Source organism: Saccopteryx leptura, chromosome 12 (genome assembly GCF_036850995.1).
Source record: "Saccopteryx leptura isolate mSacLep1 chromosome 12, mSacLep1_pri_phased_curated, whole genome shotgun sequence".
NCBI classification, from domain to species: Eukaryota; Metazoa; Chordata; class Mammalia; order Chiroptera; family Emballonuridae; genus Saccopteryx; species Saccopteryx leptura.
Genome location: NC_089514.1, coordinates 5,260,817 through 5,273,012, shown reverse-complemented (window position 1 = coordinate 5,273,012; position 12,196 = coordinate 5,260,817). Strand labels below are relative to the sequence as shown.

General features: G+C 49.7%; 2 protein-coding genes across 2 annotated transcripts in view; one reads left to right on the top strand and one right to left on the bottom strand.

Moving 5' to 3' along the window:
- The window catches only part of IMMP2L (inner mitochondrial membrane peptidase subunit 2), a 662,788-nt gene that overhangs the window by 311,805 nt on the left and 338,787 nt on the right, over positions 1–12,196 (bottom strand). The window lies entirely within an intron of this gene.
- Positions 3,253–12,196, top strand: part of LRRN3 (leucine rich repeat neuronal 3) — a 37,906-nt gene continuing 28,962 nt past the window's right edge. Inside the window, exon 1 of the mRNA XM_066354057.1 lies at positions 3,253–3,744. The gene's annotated coding sequence lies outside the window, so the exon portion shown is untranslated. The remainder of the gene's footprint in view (positions 3,745–12,196) is intronic.

Sequence of the window (12,196 nt, the reverse complement as noted above, 5' to 3'; positions counted from 1 at the left end):
CAGGCACTAGAGTGGCTCTGATTGCAGCAGAGCGAAGCCCCAGATGGGCAGAGCGTCGCCCCCTGGTGGGCATGCTGGGTGGATCCTGGTCAGGTGCATGAGGGAGTCTGTCTGGCTGCCTCCCTGCTTCTAACTTCAGGGGGAAAAAAAAACAAACTTGAGAAAGTAAGGGGAGAAAGGGAGGGAGAATGAAGAGAAAACAGAGCTCTCATCTCCCCCAGTAGATGAGAGGGGGAGACGGGGAAGAGGTCTTGGCGGACCTGCAGGCTCTTTCCCCCCTTCCCCATTGGCTCTGTGCTTAGGTCTCTGGACCTTTCAGGACTCAGGGCACAAGAGTATGAAGAGTCTATGGTTTTAATCTGATGACCATTGACAACTGTACAAATCCCTGAAATCTGTAGTCTGTCACAAGCTGCACATCTTCAGGTGGTACTCCATGAAGATGTGATAACTTAGCAACTTTGTAACATCCCTCTTTGGAGAGTCACGGTCCATGTGGCCAGTCAATGACAGGCTTGACCGACAGGTAAAACTGCCCAAGGCCCTGGCCGGTTGGCTCAGCGGTGGAGCGTCGGCCTGGCGTGCAGGGGACCCGGGTTCGATTCCCGGCCAGGGCACATAGGAGAAGCGCCCATTTGCTTCTCCACCTCCCCCTCTCCTTCCTCTCTGTCTCTCTCTTCCCCTCCCGCAGCCAAGGCTCCATTGGAGCAAAGATGGCCCGGGCGCTGGGGATGGCTCCTTGGCCTCTGCCCCAGGCGCTGGAGTGGCTCTGGTCACGGCAGAGCGACGCCCCGGAGGGGCAGAGCATCGCCCCCTGGTGGGCAGAGCTTCGCCCCTGGTGGGCGTGCCGGGTGGATCCCGGTTGGGCGCATGCGGGAGTCTGTCTGACTGTCTCTCCCCGTTTCCAGCTTCAGAAAAATACAAAAAAAAAATAAATAAAAACTGCCCCAAACACGGTTTCTACTCAGCTGCTGACGGTCACAGAGAAAAAAGAAGGAGACCCCAACCAAAGGACAAACTTCTCACCCTTTCCACCCAAAGCCAGGGACACTGCCTCTCTCACACAGAAACCTCATTTCCAATATTCCATGACATTAAACTTATAAAACCTCATATGAGATCTTTTCAGTGTGTCATATGTGTGCCCACACTAAAAAGACAATAGCAAGAAAATCAATCTTGTCCCCTGTATGTCAAAAAGGTAACCATTTAGTTAATGTCCTATGATACGGCCTAAGGGAGCATTTAAACTATTCCACTCTAAGTTAATGCTTAGATATTTGATTTCTGAGACTGACGTTTTAAATATTAGGTATGATTTGTTGGTTTTATTCATAAACTAAGAAGATAATTCAATCATCTACCTGTCTGATTATCGACACTTGTGCCTTCATTATGGGGGTGCACTATGATTGGTTCGAACGCTGCATTTGTAAATTAAAACAGGCAAGTGCCAAGCTACCAAAACGAAATGCCGAAGGAACCAGTGGCGGGAAACTAAACAACTTTTTCCAAATAAGTATCACAATTTTAATACAATTATTTCATCAGTGGAAATAAAATCCGTGCAAGTGTCAAAATGATTTGAAGTGTGCAAGGAATGGAGCTGGACAGAGTAAAATTTGGGGGGCAGAAATAAAGAGGGTTATTGCTTTTATCATCACGGGGGCATTAAATGATATGTGGACACTCCATCAGAGGGGGTAACAGCCCCCCCCCCATTCAACCTCCCTCACATTGACCGCGTACACACTGGGGTGTCGAATAAAAAGTAAATAAATTAAACCTTACAATAACAATCTGGAATGAACATTATTACTCAAGAAACTACTTTTGTCTTGAATTTGTTTTTATTTGAATATTTAGGAACTCTGAATAAATTTTGTATATGGGAAATATAAAGCATTTGGAAACTTTTGAAAGAAAATTACCGTGTAAAAATATTTAGTTGTTAGAAACATAACTATTGTTTTTAAATGCCCTGCTATTACGATAATCATTATTACAAACAACTGGTTTACATCATTTCAATAAACACCTACGGCGCAATTAGAAGCAAAGCTTTTCTGTCCCCCAAGTAAATCTAATAATGTGAAAATGTCATTTCTTTTTACTCCACTAGAGAGCAGTCTCTGAAAATTAGGGCTGGATCATGAATTTAACCTATTTTTGACCTGTTGATAAATTAATCCTATGTTCCATTCTTCCCGATAACATGTTTCTCTACTATACTAATTAAGGTTGTAAAACATGCATTTAGAAAAAAATGCTATAAATGTATTCTCAGGTGTTCTGTCAGAAATACACGGCTATGCTTTCCTGTGTCTCTTTTCCTAATTTCTGATAATTCAATAAGTGTTCTACCTATGCAGTGTACATAGTATATTTTCCCGGCAAATACACATTCAGAGTTAATAGGTCTAACAATAAAGAAAAAATATTTTCTTGAGTATTTAATATATTACAGTTGAAATACTGCCCCCTGAATAATAAGACACATACCCTATACACACACACACACACACACACACACACACACACACACACACACACACACAAACACCAACACATGTACCCACTAATGTGTAGCTGGCAAATTAATTACATCACATAAAAAGAAGTGATGAATGTAATTGGAAATACACATTTTTCAAACTACCCCCTCATATGCCCACGTTGTGAATTACAGAGAAGCAAATATGTGCTTTGTGTTAAAGATCTGGTCAATCCAGGTAAGAAATGCCGTTGCTTTAGGAAAAAACTGTTATCGAACGGCAAGCACACAAGCGGAATTCAGTAGTACCCACGGAGACGCAAATCGCTCGGACAGTTCCAGGCCGCTCGCCTGAACCCCCCCAGCCACCCTCGGACTTCACAGAGAGGGGCGTTGGGGGGGCTCTACGTCCCCTCCCAGGTGTTTTCAATATTTGGGAAATCCTTATAAGTCGTGTGCCCTGCTATTTTCAGCGAGGAAAGACAGATAACCTAAAAACAGGAGAACTTGTCCAAAAATTCCTGACACCCCCCCCCCCCCTCTGCAAACCAGGGGGAAAAAAAGGAAGGAAGAAGAGGAGGAAGGGTGGAAAGAAGGGAGGGAAGAAGGGAGGGAGGGAGCGGAGACGATCCCCGGGAAAATGTGCAAACCTGTTTCATTTATTTGTATCCTAAGCAGCAGCGGCACAGAACAGACAGGTCGTTTCAGCCAACCAGACGGGAGCAGCTGCGACTGCTCCATCTTGGCAGTCCGGAGCGATTGGCTCCTCTCGGGGAGCGGAGGGTGCGTGGTTATTAATGACCGCTGAGCAGGCAGCACCATGTCAGAGTGACGGCTGATGCGGTGAACGATGCGCCACTAACCGCCATGGAAACCGGGCGCGGGGAAGCCAGCAGCCCCGGGGAGCGGTCCTCACTGGGCGCAGAGCCTCGGCCTGCCGCCTGAGCGAGGGGGGAGCGGGAGAGAGGGAGAGAGGGAGAGAGAGAGAGTTCCCGGAACGAGGAGGGCTCCGCGGCTGCTCCCCGCCTCCCTCTCCCCTGGAGAACACGGAGAGATAGATGTGTGCGCGTGCCCCGCGCACACCTACGGCACATGCTTGTGTATACTCCGTTACACACGCGCGCGCGCCTCCTCGCACCCTGGGCCAAGAGCACAACCATGTGATTTCGCGCGACGGAGGGACTGAGTGAACAATCCAGCTCGCAGGGACCCGGCGGGGCCGGCCGGGATCGCGGGAGCCGCTTCGCGGGGTAAGTTGAAGACGTGCCTCTCCCTGGAGATGCGCTCTGCTTCCCTGTGTACCTGGCGCTGGTGTCTTCCCAGCACGGTTCTGCGTCGATGTGTCTGTCCCTCCCGCCCGGATTCTCGCTCGGGGCCGCTCTGCTCTCCTGCCTTTTTACTTTGGGGGAGACAGGCAAAGGCAGAAGCCCTCGGGCTGTGTGTGTGTGTGCACGCCTGGCCGTGGGTGCCCGGTTCTCCTACATGCGTTTACTAGCTCAAACGCCCATCGGAGGATGTGAGTGGGAGAGGAAAGGCAGAGCTGAGGGGGTGGGGAGAGAAGAGAGAGCAGAGAGAGAGAGAGAGAGAGAGAGAGAGAGAGAGAGAGAGAGAGAAGGAGAAGGGGACAAGGGGAGAGGGGAGAGGGGAAGGGAGGGGGCTGGCCGGATTTTCTCCCTCTTCCTTCACACTATTTGTAATGAAACACGGAGCACACATCATTCTGTGTCTGGAAGCCCATCCCCCCGGAACGGGGCACTTTCCGCCGCTTCACCCAGGGGATGAGGATGAAGGCGAAAGCCGCTGTGTGTGTGTGTGTGTGTGTCGGGAGCCTAAGGCACAGAGCAGAGCAGGGAGAGAGCAGATCACACACAGATAGTGAGTCTGTGCCAGGCTACATCCTCCGGATGGATCGGGGTAAATAACTTCCCTCTTAAAGCACCTCCTCGCCAGCCGCTGGTCGCTGGCCGCTGGTCAGAAGGGACAGGAAACCTCCTCCGATCACTAACACAGCCGGCTGGGCCCGGGGGTGCCACACGCTGCTGGGTAAGCCGAGCCCAGGAACCCGGAGAGTTCCTCTCTTCTCCGGTAACGATAACGAACAGCCGCCCAGCAGGGTGGCTTCCAGGCAGGGCTCTCATTGAAGAGGACTGTTTGTTCAAACCGACTGCTCGAATTCCCTTTGCCGGTGTTGAGCCGGATGGCTTCATTCGCCTCTTAATTTATTCCTTTTGAACACTGTGTCCTTGTTCCCGTGCCTGGAATTTCAGGGAAAGCAGGCTTAGGGATAGGAGCAGAACCTCCCTGAGGTGGGGGAGAAGGGGATACTGTGAAAAAAACAGAAGGGGACGTAAGGATTCCAAAGGACCCACCTAGGAAAGAAAACAACAACAGTGTGCCCTGGTCCTAAACCCGCACTGCTCCTGGTGAGATTCGCCAGCAAAACGCCTGGAGACAGTCTCTCCCGGGGAACCAGGAGCCACCGTGTAGCGGTGATTCATGGGACACAGCGGGGTTCGTTTACACCCCTGGCCTCCTGGAAGGGACGCAGCTACTTAGAATATGCTTCCCGACAGAGCGTGGTGGACAATACTCATTACCTACCCCCTCCTTTCATGGGCCCGGGTAAAAGACACTGAAACAAACAAGAGTATTTGCATTTCATCCTGCATTCAGGACCTCTGGCTTGCCTCCCTGCTGCCCTCTGCTCCACTAACCCCGTAGTTCATGGAGTCAGCTTCTTTCAATCCGCGTGTGGTTTTTTTTTATTATTCTTTTTTCCTTTCTGCCACTGTGATTTCAGAGTTATCACTGGTTGCCTGGTTTATGATATGAGCCCAAATAATAAAGATAAAAAAGAAAATAACCAGCCACTTAGATCTTACCAATTTCCCGTCTGTGTGTCAAAAAAAAAAAAAAAAAAAAAAAAAAAAAGATCCGATTTACAATATGTAAACGTAAGAAGCCAATTAATTCTGGTGACCTTTGTGAACAGGGACAATGATGAGGGCGCTCTGACAGTGTGCCAGGGGCTGCTGTCCTCCCTGTGGGGAGGGAATAAGTTTCAGAGGAGGGTCCCTGCCCTGACGAGACAGGGACCGGCTGAAGCATCAGCTGGCAGTGCTGGGCCCGTGTGACCTGCCTTACACACCCTCACACTCACACACACACACACACACAGTCTATAGGAAAAAAACAACATGATTTATGGCAGAGAGGATGGGGTGCTTTAGCGGCCTTTCTGCTCTTCATTAGACGTGGGCTGCTCTGCTCTGGCCACAGAGCCGGACCTGGCGGGCACTCGGAGCTCCCTCCTAAGTTCTGTAACCAAGAGGGAATGCTTCCAGCTTCCAGGGAGAGAGGGCCCACCTCCCGGCTTCAAACTCCGGGAGAATGCGGCACTGCAGCAGCGAGCTCAGCGTGGCTGAGACCTTTTCCGGGGAAACTTTTCCTACCAAACGCGCTCGCTCCGACACCCTACCCAGTTTATGATAGAATCGCGACGGGTGCCACCCCAGAACCCTGGACGGGCGCCTTAACCCGGGCAGAGCTCACCTGCGTGCATCTTCTGTGGATTCACAGATCCTTAACATGCCCACTTGAGTCGGAGACAGGCACTCGGTCCAGGCCCCCCGGGGCCACCACTGGTGTTTGCCAGTCAGCCTGGCGATCTGCTCACCACCTTCCAACGCCAGATGGTGGCCCCGGGAGCATGCCTGGAAGACCTAACCTCCCCCCCTCCCACACCCGTCGTGTTGCTGGACCAGAAATAATCGTTTTCAGGCAGGACAAGCTTCAAAGGACCGTCTTTCCAAGGTGTCCCTGGTCACTGGCAGCATGCTGAGTTAGAAAGCTGATGAGGAGTTGGAATGTTTTTCTTTGGTTGTGGTTGTTGCTGTTAGTGGCTTCATGGACAGTGTTACCAGTTTTCTAAGCTGGTGATTCAGGGGCCTGTGGAAAAGGTGAACCACTTATGGGTCTCTAATTATATTGTATTCTTTTTCTGTTCTTTTGTAGACCTACTGCTCTCCCCCTCACACATACACACACACACACACACACACACACACACACACACACACACACTTTGGCCACAAAGTGGGTGTGACGGTTTACTGTCCCTGACCCTGAGTTACTCCTCGTGCAAAATTCCCATGTATGTGACAGCGTGATATTTACTGCATATTATTTACATAGATCAGAAAGGTTTGATATCTGAGTTAAAGAGAGAGAGAGAGAGAGAGAGAGAGAGACTTCTGTAAGTTACATGTTGTTATTTGATGAGTCGCCCCTGAAGACGGTCCCTGGTGAGGGATGTGTCAGGGAATGTAAGAGGGATAAGTGACAGGAAGCTGATAGCATGCTTAAAAGATGGGTCCCCCCCTCCAGCCGCAGGAAGGATGCCCCCAAAGTCTCATTTAAACTAATAGAGTTCCAGCCAATCTGGAGAGACCCTGGACACGCCCGCAGCCCATGAAAACGCTCCACCGGAGACGTGGTTCTGCGGGCTTAACCGCGTGTGCCTCACTCCTCCGTCCCGTGAAACTGAAGAGAGCAGATAAACGGAAGGCGATACATTAGAACGGCTTGTCAGTGCTGTCACAGATAAAGCTCTGGCAGGGGCTGTGCGGCGAGCGCTGAGGGCGGCGTCACCTGTAGCCACGGGGACGCACCTCCCGCAGGGAGCTGGGGCAGCCCCGCCCCCTGCCTTCTCCTCTGATCACGTGATGTCTAGTTAGACACCCAGGAAGTGGGACACGGTCACGACTGTCCCTATGGCCCGCAATATAAAAGGAAATCAGATTCTAATACAAAGAAAGCAGGTGGAGCCAGAGGACAGACAGAAGTCACAGGGAGAAATCCAAATGTTGTCTTTAACTTGATGGCAGAGGTAAAAAAAAAAAAAAAAAAAAAAGATCCCAGTAGATCAGCGGTTCTCAACCTGTGGGTCGTGACCCCGGCGGGGGTCGGACGACCAAAACACAGGGGTCGCCCTAAAGCCATCGGAAAATACATATAAGCTGTCAGAAAATACATATTTATTATACAATACATTTTTAAATAAAATATGTAGTTTCCGATGGCTTTAGGGCGACCCCTGTGTTTCAGTCGTTCGACCCCCGCGGGGGTCGTGACCCACAGGTTGAGAACCGCTGCCGTAGATGCTCTTTGGAGGCCATGAAACACAGGCCTAGCAAGGAAGACAGAATGCTCACCTCAAGCCTTAGTGAGGGAACCCGGTCCCCACCAAGACATCCACCGTATTTGCAGGATTGTCAAGCTTGTATGAAGCCACTGGCTATTGATGTCCATGTGCCTCTGGGCTGTGAGGTACGAGGGCTGTATTTTAGGGGTGCAATTGATAGAAGCACATTACATAGCTTCAGCATAGGGGGGGTGAGGGCGGAGGACATGTTTTCATTAAATAATCAAATTTTGAGGCTTGAGAAGGACCTTCAGTACTAAGTCTAATTCGCTCATTTCACAGGTGAAGAAACTGATGCCCCAGGGCTGTACTGTCCTTGCCCTGAATCACACAGCCTTTTCTTGGGGGCCAGGGGTACCCGGCCCCAGAGTGCCCCCTATGGCACCCCACTAAAATCTGCCTAGTCGTCTTTCCAAGATAGTATTTTTTTTTTTAAAGGGGAGAGTGAGGAAGCTCACAGATATGGACCGAAATAAAATAAAATATATTAGGTACATAGGAAATGTCTTTCCATGTCATCAGGTATCTATAATAAGAGCAAAAGCAGAGGCTCAACAACATAGTCTTGATGTGTTGAGTGTGCAACGCTCAAACATCACCCACCCATAATCCATCTTTTGGACACAGTCCACTCTTCTCTGTAATGGGTCACAAAAATTAGAGTTTTGCGCCTTGTTCTTTAGACACCTTGGCAACAATACTGCTGCCGTTCACCTACAGAGATTCAGCTGTGGTCACCCACCGAAAGCCCTTCCAGGAACTCCCAGGACTCCCCACATCCTTTCGGACTGGGCTTGACTGTCCTAGGTGAAGACACTTGCCTATGCCCTCCTCAACGCCACGCCCATTCTCGGGGCCCACGCTTCCCTTCCAGACCTCCCTGGAAAACAGAGAGGGGATCCTCCGGATAGCTCCGCCCTCCCTCTCTGTCTGTCTGCTGCCCCTACCTGACGCTTCCGCCTCCAAAGCTGGGGTGGCGGCCCTGGTAGGCACCTCCATAATTTCACAGCCCCGTTTTTGTCCTTTTGGCCAACGTCTCTGTGTTTCTAAATGTGCTCTCCAAAGTTTGCTGAAGATAGCAATAATTAACTGACTCAAAACCTTTGGGGAACTATAGAGAAGGATCCTATTATTACTACTAATGATAATAATAACAATAATAGCCTTGGAGCTATACTTTTTCAACAGTGACATTTGTTCCTCACAACAACTTGGTAAGACAGGAATGATGAGAATCACCATTGTTGGCAGACGAGAGAAGGTCTCATGAGGGTTAGAGAGTTGCCACCGTCGGGAGCTGACAGATGGGGCACAAGGGTATTCTGACTCCAAAGAGGAGCCCACAGCACGGACTGTCGTGCTACCTGGTCCTTTGAGTCTGCTCGTAAAGATCTGTCCCCTTTCTTCGGAGCTCCCACCATAGACTCGTGGTTCCTTTGCTGCTTACTCCGCTCTGTGTGGTTAGATTTTCACAGAGAAAAAAAGCTGTACTTCTTCATTTAAACCACAGCTAATGATAGGCCCGAGTGAAACAAGACAGGCACAACCAACGTCTGTTCTCGGAGACAACGGTGGCAAGTTGTTCCTACCTCCTCGTCCGTATGTCTGTCTGACAGCATCCGCACTTTGATAAACAGGTCCTTGGCAAAGGCCTCATCACACGGAGGAAATGGGATGAGTAAATTATTCAGGCATGTTCCAGGTTGCTGGAGAATTCTGAACAAAGTCCTCAAAGTCACTTGAAGGACCACCAATAAATAAAGTGTCAACGTAAAAGCAATTTCTTTGGCATCTCCTTCCTGGTTTCTGTGTCTTGGGGAGAAAATGACACACAAAGACCTCCAAATGCCAGCAAATTCAGTCATATTATTCTGAGAGCCCTTTCTAGGGGACACCTTGTCTTTCAAAAGCAATACCGTCCTTGGAACAATGCAAGTCCCTGAGACTCAGGTTCTCCAGGCTGTCACGTCCACTGCGCTGCTCCCTGAGACTCAGGTTCTCCAGGCTGTCACGGCCACTGCGCTGCCAGAAGGTGGAGCGTCGCACAGATAACCAGCTACCCCGAGTGGGGAGGAGGGCAACCATCACCATGTCCTCCAGGTCTGCACCGAAAAGGCCCAGCTCCCCAGAGACCCACTGAGGCACTCAGAGGATTAACATCAACAGGCAGCAATCTCTGCCTCCAAGGCCTGAGAGCCTACGACTTCACTCCCTAAGAAACGGGAGGCAGTGATTCCTGACCTGCAGAGCAAGACCTCCGGGAACAGGAGCGCATGCTTCCCCGGGGGCTGGGCCTGGGCCTGCTCGTGTGGCCTGGCCAAGTGCTGGCCCGCCGGAAGGCCCAGACTCACAACACTCCGCAGTGACATCAGCAGCCCTGGGGAGTTTCACTGTGGAGAATACTTCGAGAGGCCTCATTTTCATTGTGGTAGAGAGGACTGATCTATACTTAGTAGAAATTTTCTCTGAAACTGAAGAATTAATAACATGACTATAAAGAAACAGGAGGCAGACGTTTTAGTATACTCCTTCTACTGGTGTCAGTTTGGCTCCGTAATATCTCACAGTTCCACCACGCCACACGGTCAAGGCATTTAAATCACGTCGTCAACTAATTGACAGTTTACTTTTTTAAGGAAATAAAAAACTAAAAAAAAAAAAAATGTTAGAAGCAGATATGCATTTTCCGAAATACCATTCATATTGGCCTTTCTGTCATTGGCATATTCTCCTCGTCGCTGCGTTCAGACACCCAGACATCCTGGTCTTCTTACTGTTTGTCAACAGTGTCTCTGGGCTCTAGGTTCCATTCTGTTTTCATCAAAAATCTGTCATTCGCCCTGGCCGGTTGGCTCAGCAGTAGAGCGTCGGCCTAGCGTGCAGAGGACCCGGGTTCGATTCCCGGCCAGGGCACACAGGAGAAGCGCCCATTTGCTTCTCCACCCCTCTGCCACACTTTCCTCTCTGTCTCTCTCTTCCCTCCCGCAGCCGGGGCTCCATTGGAGCAAAGATGGCCGGGGCGCTGGGGATGGCTCTGTGGCCTCTGCCTCAGGCGCTGGAATGGCTCTGGTCGCAACATGGCGATGCCCAGGATGGGCAGAGCATCGCCCCGTGGTGGGCAGAGCATCGCCCCCTGGTGGGCGTGCCGGGTGGATCCCGGTCGGGCGCATGCGGGAGTCTGTCTGACTGTCTCTCCCTGTTTCCAGCTTCAGAAAAAAAAAAAAAAATGTCATTCAGAAACACCAGAGTCTATGGTACTTACAAAGAGTATAGGGGACCGTGGCGGTCCTTATTGACATTTTAACAGCTGTAGGGGGTAATTTCAATTACCTCTAGACCAGTGGTTCTCAACCTTTCTAATGCCGCGACCCCGCCAATACAGTTCCTCATGTTGCGGTGACCCCAAACCAAAAAATAATTTTGGTGGCTACTTCATAACTGTAATTTTGCTACAGTCATGATTCGGAATGTAAATACCTGATATGCATTATGTATTTTCCGATGGCTTTAGGCGACCCCGCCGGGGTCGTGACCCACAGGTTGAGAACCACTGCTCGAGACAGACCATATTTTGAACTCTACAAAGGCCAAGGAGTTAAGGGCATTCCACTGCACACGACTAAGGCATTGAGAAAAAGACGGTCGAAAGGAGAACACACCGGACTGAGCCTCAGTTACAAAGCTGTATCGTCTAGGAGGAAGCACAACACGATGGGAAGAGAAAATCAGTGCTATGACCAAATGAAAAAGAAATACATTCTGAGCACTAACAAAACCTGGAAGCTCTCTTGCCAGGAAGTCTTGAATGAAGACCATATCAAATGTCATGATAAGATATGAGTTCAGACTGTCTTCATCCAACAAGTCATTTTCTTGGGCGAACAGCTGAACTGATTCACTTACAAAACACGTCATTTATATTTGTTCCTCTCACTGCAGTTTTACCGCCCACGTGATTGTTTTTTGTTTTGTTTTTTTACACAAACACAACAGCTGCTCGAGGAGTGTCATAGGTGAAGCTCAGCTAACTTTTTAAAATCAGTGCTGCATTTGCCCAGCTACCGTTTCCTGTAACGAGCAAGCGACTTTGCTCAGATAAATACCGTGTGAATAGCAAAGTCTCGTTTTTCCTTCCTATTATAAAATGTGTCACAGCAGGCAGCTGTTGGGCCTAGTGGTCAAAGGAATGAAGGATGACATGTTTCATGACATAAAATACTGTGAGCCGAGATCTTCAGAGCTCAGATCCCAGGATCTCTCGTAGACAGTTCTTTCCTGGCGAAGGGAGGGATCCCAACAGCTGCAGGTCTCGTGTGTATTCCACACACGTGTTTCTCTGCCAGACGCTGCCAAGTAAGCACTTCATAGGCATTTTATCCTTGAGTCCTCTCACCAAGCATACGAAGCAAACAACAGTCTTCACCCCACTTAACAAATGAGGCAAACCGAGTGTAGAGAGAAAAAGCGACTTGCCTCCACTAACTCAACGCAGTAGAGGG